Below are 17,154 nucleotides of genomic sequence, written 5' to 3' on the forward strand. Positions count from 1 at the left end.
GGAAATATCTACAACGCTATCCCTATAAACATGGAAATATCTCCACTGCTATCTCTATAAACATCGAAATATCTACACCGCCATCTGTATAAACATGGAAATACTTACAAAGTTATCAGTATAAACATGGAAATATCTACTCCGCCATCTGTATAAACATGGAAATATCTAGACAGCCATGTGTACATATATGGAAATATCTACACCGCTCTCTATATAAAGATGGAAATAACTACACCGCTATCTGTATATACGTGGAAATATCTACACCGCCATCTACATATCCATACAAATATCTGTGCCGCCATCTGTATAAACATGCAAATATCTACACGGTCATCTGTGTAGAAATGGAAATATCAACATCGCCATCTGTACAAACATGGAAATATCTGCACCGCTATCTGTATAAATATGGAAATATCTACACCGTGGTCTGTATAAACATGGAAATATCTACACCGCTATCTGTATAAACATAGAAATATATACACCGCAATCTCTATAAACATGGAAATATCTATACCGCCATCTGTATAAACATGGAAATATCTACAATGCCATCTTTAGACAGATGGAAATATCTACACCGCAATCTGTGTAAACGTGGAAATATCTACACCAATATCTGTAAAAACATGGAAATATCTTATCCACACCGCTATCTGTATAAACATGGTAATATCTACACCACCATCTATATAAACATGGAAATATCTACACCGCCATCTGTATAAACATGGAAATATCTACAATGCCATCTGTAGAAAGATGGAAATATCTACACCGCAATCTGTGTAAACATGGAAATATCTACACCAATATCTGTAAAAACATGGAAATATCTACACCGCTATCTGTATAAACATGGAAGTATCTATACCGCGATCTGCATAAACATGGAAATATCTACACCGCGATCTATATAAACATGGAAATATCTACACCGCTATCTGTAGAAACACGGAAATATCTACAGCGCGATCTGAATACACATGGAAATATCTACACCGCGATCTGTATAAACATGGAAATATCTACACCGCTATCTGTAGAAACATGGAAATATCTACACAGCTATCTCTCTAAACATGGAAATATCTACACCGCCATCTGTATAAACATGGAAATACCTACAAGTCATCTGTATAAAGATGGAAATATCTTCACAGCCATCTGTATAAACATGGAAATATCTACACAGCCATCTGTATATACATGGAAATATCTACACCGCTATCTGTATAAACATGGAAATATCTACACCGCGATCTGTATAAACATGGAAATATGTACACCGCTATCTGTAGAAACATGGAAATATCTACACAGCTATCTCTATAAACATGGACATATCTACACCGCCATCTGTATAAACATGGAAATACCTACAAGTCATCTGTATAAACATGGAAATATCTACACAGCCATCTGTGTAAAGATGGAAATATCTACACAGCCATCTGTATATACATGGAAATATCTACACCGCTATCTGTATAAACATGGAAATAACTAGACCGCTATTGGTAGAAACAAGGAAATATCTACACCGTGATCTGTATAAACATGGAAATATCTACACTGCTATTTGTATAAACAAGGAAATATCTACACCGCTATCTGTATAAACATGGAAATAACTATACCGCTATTTGCATAAACAAGGAAATATCTACACCGTGATCTGTATAAACATGGAAATATCTACAACGCCATCTCTATAAACATGGAAATATCTACACCCCTATCTGTATAAACATGGAAATATCCACACCACTATCTCTATAAACATGGAAAATACTACACCGCGATCAGTATAAACGTGGAAATAACTACACCGCTATCTCTATAAACATGGAAATATCTCCACTACTATCTCTATAAACATCGAAATATCTACACCGCCATCTGTATAAACATGGAAATACTTACAAAGTTATCTGTATAAACATGGAAATATCTGCACCGTCATCTGTATAAACATGGAAATATCTACACAGCCATGTGTACATATATGGAAATATCTACACCGCTCTCTATATAAACATGGAAATAACTACACCGCTATCTGTATATACATGGAAATATCTACACCGCCATCTACATATCCATAGAAATATCTGCGCCGCCATCTGTACAAACATGGAATTATCTTCACGGCCATCTGTGTATAGATGGAAATATCAACACCGCCATCTGTACAAACATGGAAATATCTGCACCGCTATCTGTATAAACATGGAAATATCTACACCGTGGTCTGTATAAACATGGAAATATCTACACCGCTATCTGTATAAACATGGAAATATATACACCGCTATCTGTATAAACCTGGAAATATCTACACCGCTATCTGTATAAACATGGTAATATCTACACCACCATCTATATAAACATGGAAATATCTACACCGCCATCTGTATAAACATGGAAATGTCTACAATGCCGTCTGTAGATAGATGGAAATATCTACACTGCGATGTGCATAAACATGGAAATACCTACAGCGCTATCTGTAGAAACATGGAAATATCTACACAGCTATCTCTATAAAGATGGAAATATCTACACCGCCATCTGTATAAACATGGAAATACCTACAAGTCATCTGTATAAACATGGAAATATCTACTCAGCCATCTGTATAATCATGGAAATATCTACACAGCCATCTGTATATACATGGAAATGTCTACACCGCTATCAGTATAAACATGGAAATAACTACACCGCTATTTGTATAAACAAGGAAATATCTACACCGTGATCTGTATAAACATGGAAATAACTACACCGATATTTGCATAAACAAGGAAATATCTACACCGTGATCTGTATAAACATGGAAATATCTACAACGCCATCTCTATAAACATGGAAATATCTACACCCCTATCTGTATAAACATGGAAATATCCACACCGCTATCTCTATAAACATGGAAATAACTACACCGCGATCAGTATAAACGTGGAAATATCTACACCGCTATCTCTATAAACATGGAAATATCTCCAGCGCTATCTCTATAAACATCGAAATATCTACACCGCCATCTGTATAAACATGAAAATTCTTACAAAGTTATCTGTATAAACATGGAAATATCTACACCGCCATATGTATAAACATGGAAATATCTACACAGCTATCTCTATAAACATGGAAATATCTACACCGCCATCTGTATAAACATGGAAATACCTACAAGTCATCTGTATAAACATGGAAATATCTACACAGCCATCTATATAAACATGGAAATATCTACACAGCCATCTGTATATACATGGAAATATCTACACAGCTATCTGTATAAACATGGAAATAACTACAACGCTATTTGTATAAACAAGGAAATATCTACACCGTGATTTGTATAAACATGGAAATATCTACACTGCTATTTGTATAAACAAGGAAATATCTACACCGCTATCTGTATAAACATGGAAATAACTACACCGCTATTTGCATAAACAAGGAAATATCTACACCATGATCTGTATAAACATGGAAATATCTACAACGCCATCTCTATAAACATGGAAATAACTACACCGCTATTTGCATAAACAAGGAAATATCTACACCGTGATCTGTATAAACATGGAAATATCTACAACACCATCTCTATAAACATGGAAATATCTACACTCCTATGTGTATAAACATGGAAATATCCACAACGCTATCTCTATAAACATGGAAATAACTACACCGCGATCAGTATAAACGTGGAAATATCTACACCGCTATCTCTATAAACATGGAAATATCTCCACCGCTATTTCTATAAACATGGAAATATCTACACCGCCATCTGTATAAACATGGAAATACTTAAAAAGTTATCTGTATAAACATGGAAATATCTACACCGCCATCTGCATAAACATGGAAATATCTACACAGCCATGTGTACATACATGGAAATATCTACACCGCTCTCTATATAAACATGGAAATAACTACATCGCTATCTGTATATACATGGAAATATCTACACCGCCATCTACATATACATAGAAATATCTGTGCCGCCATCTGTATAAACATGGAAATATCTACACGGTCATCTGTGTATAGATGGAAATATCAACACCGCCATCTGTACAAACATGGAAATATCTGCACCGCTATCTGTATAAGCATGGAAATATCTACACCGTGGTCTGTATAAACATGGAAATATCTATACCGCTATCTGTATAAACATGGAAATATATACACCGCTATCTCTATAAACATGGAAATATCTACACCGTGATCTGTATAAACATGGAAATATTTACACCGATATCTGTATAAACATGGAAATATCTACACCGCCATCTCTATAAACATGGAAATATCTACACCGCCATCTGTATAAACATGGAAATATCTACACCGCTATCTATATAAACCTGGAAATATCTACACCGCTATCTGTATAAACATGGTAATATCTACACCACCATCTATATAAACATGGAAATATCTACACTGCCATCTGTATAAACATGGAAATATCTACAATGCCATCTGTAGAAAGATGGAAATATCTACACCGCAATCTGTGTAAACATGGAAATATCTACACCAATATCTGTAAAAACATGGAAATATCTACACCGCTATCTGTATAAACATGGAAATATCTACACCGCGATCTGCATAAACATGGAAATATCTACACCGCGATCTGTATAAACATGAAAATATCTACACCGCTATCTGTAGAAACATGGAAATATCTACACCGCGATCTGAATAAACATGGAAATATCTACACCGCGATCTGTATAAACATGGAAATATCTACACCGCTATCTGTAGAAACATGGAAATATCTACACAGCTATCTCTATAAACATGGAAATATCTACACCGCCATCTGTATAGACATGGAAATACCTACAAGTCATCTGTATAAACATGGAAATATCTACACAGCCATCTGTATAAACATGGAAATATCTACACAGCCATCTGTATATACATGGAAATATCTACACCGCTATCTGTATAAACATGGAAATAACTACACTGCTATTTGTATAAACAAGGAAATATCTACACCGCTATCTGTATAAACATGGAAATAACTACACCAATATTTGCATAAACAAGGAAATATCTACACCGTGATCTGTATAAACATGGAAATATCTACAACGCCATCTCTATAAACATGGAAATATCTACACCCCTATCTGTATAAACATGGAAATATCCACACCGCTATCTCTATAAACATGGAAATTACTACACCGCGATCAGTATAAACGTGGAAATATCTACACCGCTATCTCTATAAACATGGAAATATCTCCACTACTATCTCTATAAACATCGAAATATCTACACCGCCATCTGTATAAACATGGAAATACTTACAAAGTTATCTGTATAAACATGGAAATATCTGCACCGTCATCTGTATAAACATGGAAATATCTACACAGCCATGTGTACATATATGGAAATATCTACACCGCTCTCTATATAAACATGGAAATAACTACACCGCTATCTGTATATACATGGAAATATCTACACCGCCATCTACATATCCATAGAAATATCTGCGCCGCCATCTGTACAAACATGGAATTATCTACACGGTCATCTGTGTATAGATGGAAATATCAACACCGCCATCTGTACAAACATGGAAATATCTGCACCGCTATCTGTATAAACATGGAAATATCTACACCGTGGTCTGTATAAACATGGAAATATCTACACCGCTATCTGTATAAACATGGAAATATATACACCGCTATCTGTATAAACCTGGAAATATCTACACCGCTATCTGTATAAACATGGTAATATCTACACCACCATCTATATAAACATGGAAATATCTACACCGCCATCTGTATAAACATGGAAATGTCTACAATGCCGTCTGTAGATAGATGGAAATATCTACACTGCGATGTGCATAAACATGGAAATAACTACACCGCTATCTGTAGAAACATGGAAATATCTACACAGCTATCTCTATAAACATGGAAATATCTACACCGCCATCTGTATAAACATGGAAATACCTACAAGTCATCTGTATAAACATGGAAATATCTACACAGCCATCTGTATAATCATGGAAATATCTACACAGCCATCTGTATATACATGGAAATGTCTACACCGCTATCAGTATAAACATGGAAATAACTACACCGCTATTTGTATAAACAAGGAAATATCTACACCGTGATCTGTATAAACATGGAAATAACTACACCGCTATTTGCATAAACAAGGAAATATCTACACCGTGATCTGTATAAACATGGAAATATCTACAACGCCATCTCTATAAACATGGAAATATCTACACCCCTATCTGTATAAACATGGAAATATCCACACCGCTATCTCTATAAACATGGAAATAACTACACCGCGATCAGTATAAACGTGGAAATATCTACACCGCTATCTCTATAAACATGGAAATATCTCCACCGCTATCTCTATAAACATCGAAATATCTACACCGCCATCTGTATAAACATGAAAATTCTTACAAAGTTATCTGTATAAACATGGAAATATCTACACCGCCATCTGTATAAACATGGAAATATCTACACAGCTATCTCTATAAACATGGAAATATCTACACCGCCATCTGTATAAACATGGAAATACCTACAAGTCATCTGTATAAACATGGAAATATCTACACAGCCATCTATATAAACATGGAAATATCTACACAGCCATCTGTATATACATGGAAATATCTACACAGCTATCTGTATAAACATGGAAATAACTACAACGCTATTTGTATAAACAAGGAAATATCTACACCGTGATTTGTATAAACATGGAAATATCTACACTGCTATTTGTATAAACAAGGAAATATCTACACCGCTATCTGTATAAACATGGAAATAACTACACCGCTATTTGCATAAACAAGGAAATATCTACACCATGATGTGTATAAACATGGAAATATCTACAACGCCATCTCTATAAACATGGAAATAACTACACCGCTATTTGCATAAACAAGGAAATATCTACACCGTGATCTGTATAAACATGGAAATATCTACAACACCATCTCTATAAACATGGAAATATCTACACTCCTATGTGTATAAACATGGAAATATCCACAACGCTATCTCTATAAACATGGAAATAACTACACCGCGATCAGTATAAACGTGGAAATATCTACACCGCTATCTCTATAAACATGGAAATATCTCCACCGCTATTTCTATAAACATGGAAATATCTATACCGCCATCTGTATAAACATGGAAATACTTAAAAAGTTATCTGTATAAACATGGAAATATCTACACCGCCATCTGCATAAACATGGAAATACCTACACAGCCATGTGTACATACATGGAAATATCTACACCGCTCTCTATATAAACATGGAAATAACTACATCGCTATCTGTATATACATGGAAATATCTACACCGCCATCTACATATACATAGAAATATCTGTGCCGCCATCTGTATAAACATGGAAATATCTACACGGTCATCTGTGTATAGATGGAAATATCAACACCGCCATCTGTACAAACATGGAAATATCTGCACCGCTATCTGTATAAGCATGCAAATATCTACACCGTGGTCTGTATAAACATGGAAATATCTATACCGCTATCTGTATAAACATGGAAATATATACACCGCTATCTCTATAAACATGGAAATATCTACACCGTGATCTGTATAAACATGGAAATATTTACACCGATATCTGTATAAACATGGAAATATCTACACCGCCATCTCTATAAACATGGAAATATCTACACCGCCATCTGTATAAACATGGAAATATCTACACCGCTATCTATATAAACCTGGAAATATCTACACCGCTATCTGTATAAACATGGTAATATCTACACCACCATCTATATAAACATGGAAATATCTACACTGCCATCTGTATAAACATGGAAATATCTACAATGCCATCTGTAGAAAGATGGAAATATCTACACCGCAATCTGTGTAAACATGGAAATATCTACACCAATATCTGTAAAAACATGGAAATATCTACACCGCTATCTGTATAAACATGGAAATATCTACACCGCGATCTGCATAAACATGGAAATATCTACACCGCGATCTGTATAAACATGAAAATATCTACACCGCTATCTGTAGAAACATGGAAATATCTACACCGCGATCTGAATAAACATGGAAATATCTACACCGCGATCTGTATAAACATGGAAATATCTACACCGCTATCTGTAGAAACATGGAAATATCTACACAGCTATCTCTATAAACATGGAAATATCTACACCGCCATCTGTATAGACATGGAAATACCTACAAGTCATCTGTATAAACATGGAAATATCTACACAGCCATCTGTATAAACATGGAAATATCTACACAGCCATCTGTATATACATGGAAATATCTACACCGCTATCTGTATAAACATGGAAATAACTACACCGCTATTTGTATAAACAAGTAAATATCTACACTGTGATCTGTATAAACATGGAAATATCTACACTGCTATTTGTATAAACAAGGAAATATCTACACCGCTATCTGTATAAACATGGAAATAACTACACCGCTATTTGCATAAACAAGGAAATATCTACACCGTGATCTGTATAAACATGGAAATATCTACAACGCCATCTCTATAAACATGGAAATATCTACACCCCTATCTGTATAAACATGGAAATATCCACACCGCTATCTCTATAAACATGGAAATTACTACACCGCGATCAGTATAAACGTGGAAATATCTACACCGCTATCTCTATAAACATGGAAATATCTCCACTACTATCTCTATAAACATCGAAATATCTACACCGCCATCTGTATAAACATGGAAATACTTACAAAGTTATCTGTATAAACATGGAAATATCTGCACCGTCATCTGTATAAACATGGAAATATCTACACAGCCATGTGTACATATATGGACATATCTACACCGCTCTCTATATAAACATGGAAATAACTACACCGCTATCTGTATATACATGGAAATATCTACACCGCCATCTACATATCCATAGAAATATCTGCACCGCCATCTGTACAAACATGGAATTATCTACACGGTCATCTGTGTATAGATGGAAATATCAACACCGCCATCTGTACAAACATGGAAATATCTGCACCGCTATCTGTATAAACATGGAAATATCTACACCATGGTCTGTATAAACATGGAAATATCTACACCGCTATCTGTATAAACATGGAAATATATACACCGCTATCTGTATAAACCTGGAAATATCTACACCGCTATCTATATAAACATGGTAATATCTACACCGCCATCTATATAAACATGGAAATATCTACACCGCCATCTGTATAAACATGGAAATATCTACAATGCCGTCTGTAGATAGATGGAAATATCTACACTGCGATGTGTATAAACATGGAAATACCTACACCGCTATCTGTAGAAACATGGAAATATCTACACAGCTATCTCTATAAACATGGAAATATCTACACCGCCATCTGTATAAACATGGAAATACCTACAAGTCATCTGTATAAACATGGAAATATCTACACAGCCATCTGTATAAACATGGAAATATCTACACAGCCATCTGTATATACATGGAAATGTCTACACCGCTATCTGTATAAACATGGAAATAACTACACCGCTATTTGTATAAACAAGGAAATATCTACACCGTGATCTGTATAAACATGGAAATAACTACACCGCTATTTGCATAAACAAGGAAATATCTACACCGTGATCTGTATAAACATGGAAATATCTACAACGCCATCTCTATAAACATGGAAATATCTACACCCCTATCTGTATAAACATGGAAATATCCACACCGCTATCTCTATAAACATGGAAATAACTACACCGCGATCAGTATAAACGTGGAAATATCTACACCGCTATCTCTATAAACATGGAAATATCTCCACCGCTATCTCTATAAACGTCGAAATATCTACACCGCCATCTGTATAAACATGAAAATTCTTACAAGGTTATCTGTATAAACATGGAAATATCTACACCGCCATCTGTATAAACATGGAAATATCTACACAGCTATCTCTATAAACATGGAAATATCTACACCGCCATCTGTATAAACATGGAAATACCTACAAGTCATCTGTATAAACATGGAAATATCTACACAGCCATCTGTATAAACATGGAAATATCTACACAGCCATCTGTATATACATGGAAATATCTACACAGCTATCTGTATAAACATGGAAATAACTACACCGCTATTTGTATAAACAAGGAAATATCTACACCGTGATATGTATAAACATGGAAATATCTACACCGCTATTTGTATAAACAAGGAAATATCTACACCGCTATCTGTATAAACATGGAAATAACTACACCGCTATTAGCATAAACAAGGAAATATCTACACCATGATCTGTATAAACATGGAAATATCTACAACGCCATCTGTATAAACATGGAAATAACTACACCGCTATTTGCATAAACAAGGAAATATCTACACCGCGATCTGTATAAACATGGAAATATCTACACCGCTATCTGTAGAAACATGGAAATATCTACACAGCTATCTCTATAAACATGGAAATATCTACACCGCCATCTGTATAGACATGGAAATACCTACAAGTCATCTGTATAAACATGGAAATATCTACACAGCCATCTGTATAAACATGGAAATATCTACACAGCCATCTGTATATACATGGAAATATCTACACCGCTATCTGTATAAACATGGAAATAACTACACCGCTATTTGTATAAACAAGTAAATATCTACACTGTGATCTGTATAAACATGGAAATATCTACACTGCTATTTGTATAAACAAGGAAATATCTACACCGCTATCTGTATAAACATGGAAATAACTACACCGCTATTTGCATAAACAAGGAAATATCTACACCGTGATCTGTATAAACATGGAAATATCTACAACGCCATCTCTATAAACATGGAAATATCTACACCCCTATCTGTATAAACATGGAAATATCCACACCGCTATCTCTATAAACATGGAAATTACTACACCGCGATCAGTATAAACGTGGAAATATCTACACCGCTATCTCTATAAACATGGAAATATCTCCACTACTATCTCTATAAACATCGAAATATCTACACCGCCATCTGTATAAACATGGAAATACTTACAAAGTTATCTGTATAAACATGGAAATATCTGCACCGTCATCTGTATAAACATGGAAATATCTACACAGCCATGTGTACATATATGGAAATATCTACACCGCTCTCTATATAAACATGGAAATAACTACACCACTATCTGTATATACATGGAAATATCTACACCGCCATCTACATATCCATAGAAATATCTGCACCGCCATCTGTACAAACATGGAATTATCTACACGGTCATCTGTGTATAGATGGAAATATCAACACCGCCATCTGTACAAACATGGAAATATCTGCACCGCTATCTGTATAAACATGGAAATATCTACACCATGGTCTGTATAAACATGGAAATATCTACACCGCTATCTGTATAAACATGGAAATATATACACCGCTATCTGTATAAACCTGGAAATATCTACACCGCTATCTATATAAACATGGTAATATCTACACCACCATCTATATAAACATGGAAATATCTACACCGCCATCTGTATAAACATGGAAATATCTACAATGCCGTCTGTAGATAGATGGAAATATCTACACTGCGATGTGTATAAACATGGAAATACCTACACCGCTATCTGTAGAAACATGGAAATATCTACACAGCTATCTCTATAAACATGGAAATATCTACACCGCCATCTGTATAAACATGGAAATACCTACAAGTCATCTGTATAAACATGGAAATATCTACACAGCCATCTGTATAAACATGGAAATATCTACACAGCCATCTGTATATACATGGAAATGTCTACACCGCTATCTGTATAAACATGGAAATAACTACACCGCTATTTGTATAAACAAGGAAATATCTACACTGTGATCTGTATAAACATGGAAATAACTACACCGCTATTTGCATAAACAAGGAAATATCTACACCGTGATCTGTATAAACATGGAAATATCTACAACGCCATCTCTATAAACATGGAAATATCTACACCCCTATCTGTATAAACATGGAAATATCCACACCGCTATCTCTATAAACATGGAAATAACTACACCGCGATCAGTATAAACGTGGAAATATCTACACCGCTATCTCTATAAACATGGAAATATCTCCACCGCTATCTCTATAAACGTCGAAATATCTACACCGCCATCTGTATAAACATGAAAATTCTTACAAAGTTATCTGTATAAACATGGAAATATCTACACCGCCATCTGTATAAACATGGAAATATCTACACAGCTATCTCTATAAACATGGAAATATCTACACCGCCATCTGTATAAACATGGAAATACCTACAAGTCATCTGTATAAACATGGAAATATCTACACAGCCATCTGTATAAACATGGAAATATCTACACAGCCATCTGTATATACATGGAAATATCTACACAGCTATCTGTATAAACATGGAAATAACTACACCGCTATTTGTATAAACAAGGAAATATCTACACCGTGATTTGTATAAACATGGAAATATCTACACTGCTATTTGTATAAACAAGGAAATATCTACACCGCTATCTGTATAAACATGGAAATAACTACACCGCTATTTGCATAAACAAGGAAATATCTACACCATGATCTGTATAAACATGGAAATATCTACAACGCCATCTGTATAAACATGGAAATAACTACACCGCTATTTGCATAAACAAGGAAATATCTACACCGTGATCTGTATAAACATGGAAATATCTACAACACCATCTCTATAAACATGGAAATATCTACACTCCTATGTGTATAAACATGGAAATATCCACACGCTATCTCTATAAACATGGAAATAACTACACCGCGATCAGTATAAACGTGGAAATATCTACACCGCTATCTCTATAAACATGGAAATATCTCCACTGCTATTTCTATAAACATGGAAATATCTACACCGCCATCTGTATAAACATGGAAATACTTACAAAGTTATCTGTATAAACATGGAAATATCTACACCGCCATCTGCATAAACATGGAAATATCTACACAGCCATGTGTACATACATGGAAATATCTACACCGATCTCTATATAAACATGGAAATACTTACAAAGTTATCTGTATAAACATGGAAATATCTACACCGCCATCTGCATAAACATGGAAATATCTACACAGCCATGTGTACATACATGGAAATATCTACACCGCTCTCTATATAAACATGGAAATAACTACATCGCTATCTGTATATACATGGAAATATCTACACCGCCATCTACATATACATAGAAATATCTGTGCCGCCATCTGTATAAACATGGAAATATCTACACGGTCATCTGTGTATAGATGGAAATATCAACACCGCCATCTGTACAAACATGGAAATATCTGCACCGCTATCTGTATAAGCATGGAAATATCTACACCGTGGTCTGTATAAACATGGAAATATCTATACCGCTATCTGTATAAACATGGAAATATATACATCGCTATCTCTATAAACATGGAAATATCTACACCGTGATCTGTATAAACATGGAAATATTTACACCGATATCTGTATAAACATGGAAATATCTACACCGCCATCTCTATAAACATGGAAATATCTACACCGCCATCTTTATAAACATGGAAATATCTACACCGCTATCTGTATAAACCTGGAAATTTCTACACCGCTATCTGTATAAACATGGTAATATCTACACCACCATCTATATAAACATGGAAATATCTACACTGCCATCTGTATAAACATGGAAATATCTACAATGCCATCTGTAGAAAGATGGAAATATCTACACCGCAATCTGTGTAAACATGGAAATATCTACACCAATATCTGTAAAAACATGGAAATATCCACACCGCTATCTCTATAAACATGGAAATTACTACACCGCGATGAGTATAAACGTGGAAATATCTACACCGCTATCTCTATAAACATGGAAATATCTCCACTACTATCTCTATAAACATCGAAATATCTACACCGCCATCCGTATAAACATGGAAATACTTACAAAGTTATCTGTATAAACATGGAAATATCTGCACCGTCATCTGTATAAACATGGAAATATCTACACAGCCATGTGTACATATATGGAAATATCTACACCGCTCTCTATATAAACATGGAAATAACTACACCGCTATCTGTATATACATGGAAATATCTACACTGCCATCTACATATCCATAGAAATATCTGCACCGCCATCTGTACAAACATGGAATTATCTACACGGTCATCTCTGTATAGATGGAAATATCAACACCGCCATCTGTGCAAAGATGGAAATATCTGCACCGCTATCTGTATAAACATGGAAATATCTACACCATGGTCTGTATAAACATGGAAATATCTACACCGCTATCTGTATAAACATGGAAATATATACACCGCTATCTGTATAAACCTGGAAATATCTACACCGCTATCTGTATAAACATGGTAATATCTACACCACCATCTATATAAACATGGAAATATCTACACCGCCATCTGTATAAACATGGAAATATCTACAATGCCGTCTGTAGATAGATGGAAATACCTACACTGCGATGTGTATAAACATGGAAATACCTACACCGCTATCTGTAGAAACATGGAAATATCTACACAGCTATCTCTATAAACATGGAAATATCTACACCGCCATCTGTATAAACATGGAAATACCTACAAGTCATCTGTATAAACATGGAAATATCTACACAGCCATCTGTATAAACATGGAAATATCTACACAGCCATCTGTATATACATGGAAATGTCTACACCGCTATCTGTATAAACATGGAAATAACTACACCGCTATTTGTATAAACAAGGAAATATGTACACCGTGATCTGTATAAACATGGAAATAACTACACCGATATTTGCATAAACAAGGAAATATCTACACCGTGATCTGTATAAACATGGAAATATCTACAACGCCATCTCTATAAACATGGAAATATCTACACCCCTATCTGTATAAACATGGAAATATCCACACCGCTATCTCTATAAACATGGAAATAACTACACCGCGATCAGTATAAACGTGGAAATATCTACACCGCTATCTCTATAAACATGGAAATATCTCCACCGCTATCTCTATAAACGTCGAAATATCTACACCGCCATCTGTATAAACATGAAAATTCTTACAAAGTTATCGGTATAAACATGGAAATATCTACACCGCCATCTGTATAAACATGGAAATACCTACAAGTCATCTGTATAAACATGGAAATATCTACACAGCTATCTGTATATACATGGAAATATCTACACAGCTATCTGTATAAACATGGAAATAACTACACCGCTATTTGTATAAACAAGGAAATATCTACACCGTGATTTGTATAAACATGGAAATATCTACACTGCTATTTGTATAAACAAGGAAATATCTACACCGCTATCTGTATAAACATGGAAATAACTACACCGCTATTTGCATAAACAAGGAAATATCTACACCATGATCTGTATAAACATGGAAATATCTACAACGCCATCTGTATAAACATGGAAATAACTACACCGCTATTTGCATAAACAAGGAAATATCTACACCGTGATCTGTATAAACATGGAAATATCTACAACACCATCTCTATAAACATGGAAATATCTACACTCCTATGTGTATAAACATGGAAATATCCACACGCTATCTCTATAAACATGGAAATAACTACACCGCGATCAGTATAAACGTGGAAATATCTACACCGCTATCTCTATAAACATGGAAATATCTCCACTGCTATTTCTATAAACATGGAAATATCTACACCGCCATCTGTATAAACATGGAAATACTTACAAAGTTATCTGTATAAACATGGAAATATCTACACCGCCATCTGCATAAACATGGAAATATCTACACAGCCATGTGTACATACATGGAAATATCTACACCGCTCTCTATATAAACATGGAAATAACTACATCGCTATCTGTATATACATGGAAATATCTGCACCGCCATCTACATATACATAGGAATATCTGTGCCGCCATCTGTATAAACATGGAAATATCTACACGGTCATCTGTGTATAGATGGAAATATCAACACCGCCATCTGTACAAACATGGAAATATCTGCACCGCTATCTGTATAAGCATGGAAATATCTACACCGTGGTCTGTATAAACATGGAAATATCTATACCGCTATCTGTATAAACATGGAAATATATACACCGCTATCTCTATAAACATGGAAATATCTACACCGTGATCTGTATAAACATGGAAATATTTACACCGATATCTGTATAAACATGGAAATATCTACACCGCCATCTCTATAAACATGGAAATATCTACACCGCCATCTGTATAAACATGGAAATATCTACACCGCTATCTGTATAAACCTGGAAATTTCTACACCGCTATCTGTATGAACATGGTAATATCTACACCACCATCTATATAAACATGGAAATATCTACACTGCCATCTGTATAAACATGGAAATATCTACAATGCCATCTGTAGAAAGATGGAAATATCTACACCGCAATCTGTGTAAACATGGAAATATCTACACCAATATCTGTAAAAACATGGAAATATCTACACCGCTATCTGTATAAACATGGAAATATCTACACCGCGATCTGCATAAACATGGAAATATCTACACCGCGATCTGTATAAACATGAAAATATCTACACCGCTATCTGTAGAAACATGGAAATATCTACACCGCGATCTGAATAAACATGGAAATATCTACACCGCGATCTGTATAAACATGGAAATATCTACACCGCTATCTGTAGAAACATGGAAATATCTACACAGCTATCTCTATAAACGTGGAAATATCTACACCGCCATCTGTATAGACATGGAAATACCTACAAGTCATCTGTATAAACATGGAAATATCTACACAGCCATCTGTATAAACATGGAAATATCTACACA

Source organism: Pan troglodytes, chromosome 10 (genome assembly GCF_028858775.2).
Source record: "Pan troglodytes isolate AG18354 chromosome 10, NHGRI_mPanTro3-v2.0_pri, whole genome shotgun sequence".
NCBI classification, from domain to species: domain Eukaryota; kingdom Metazoa; phylum Chordata; class Mammalia; order Primates; family Hominidae; genus Pan; species Pan troglodytes.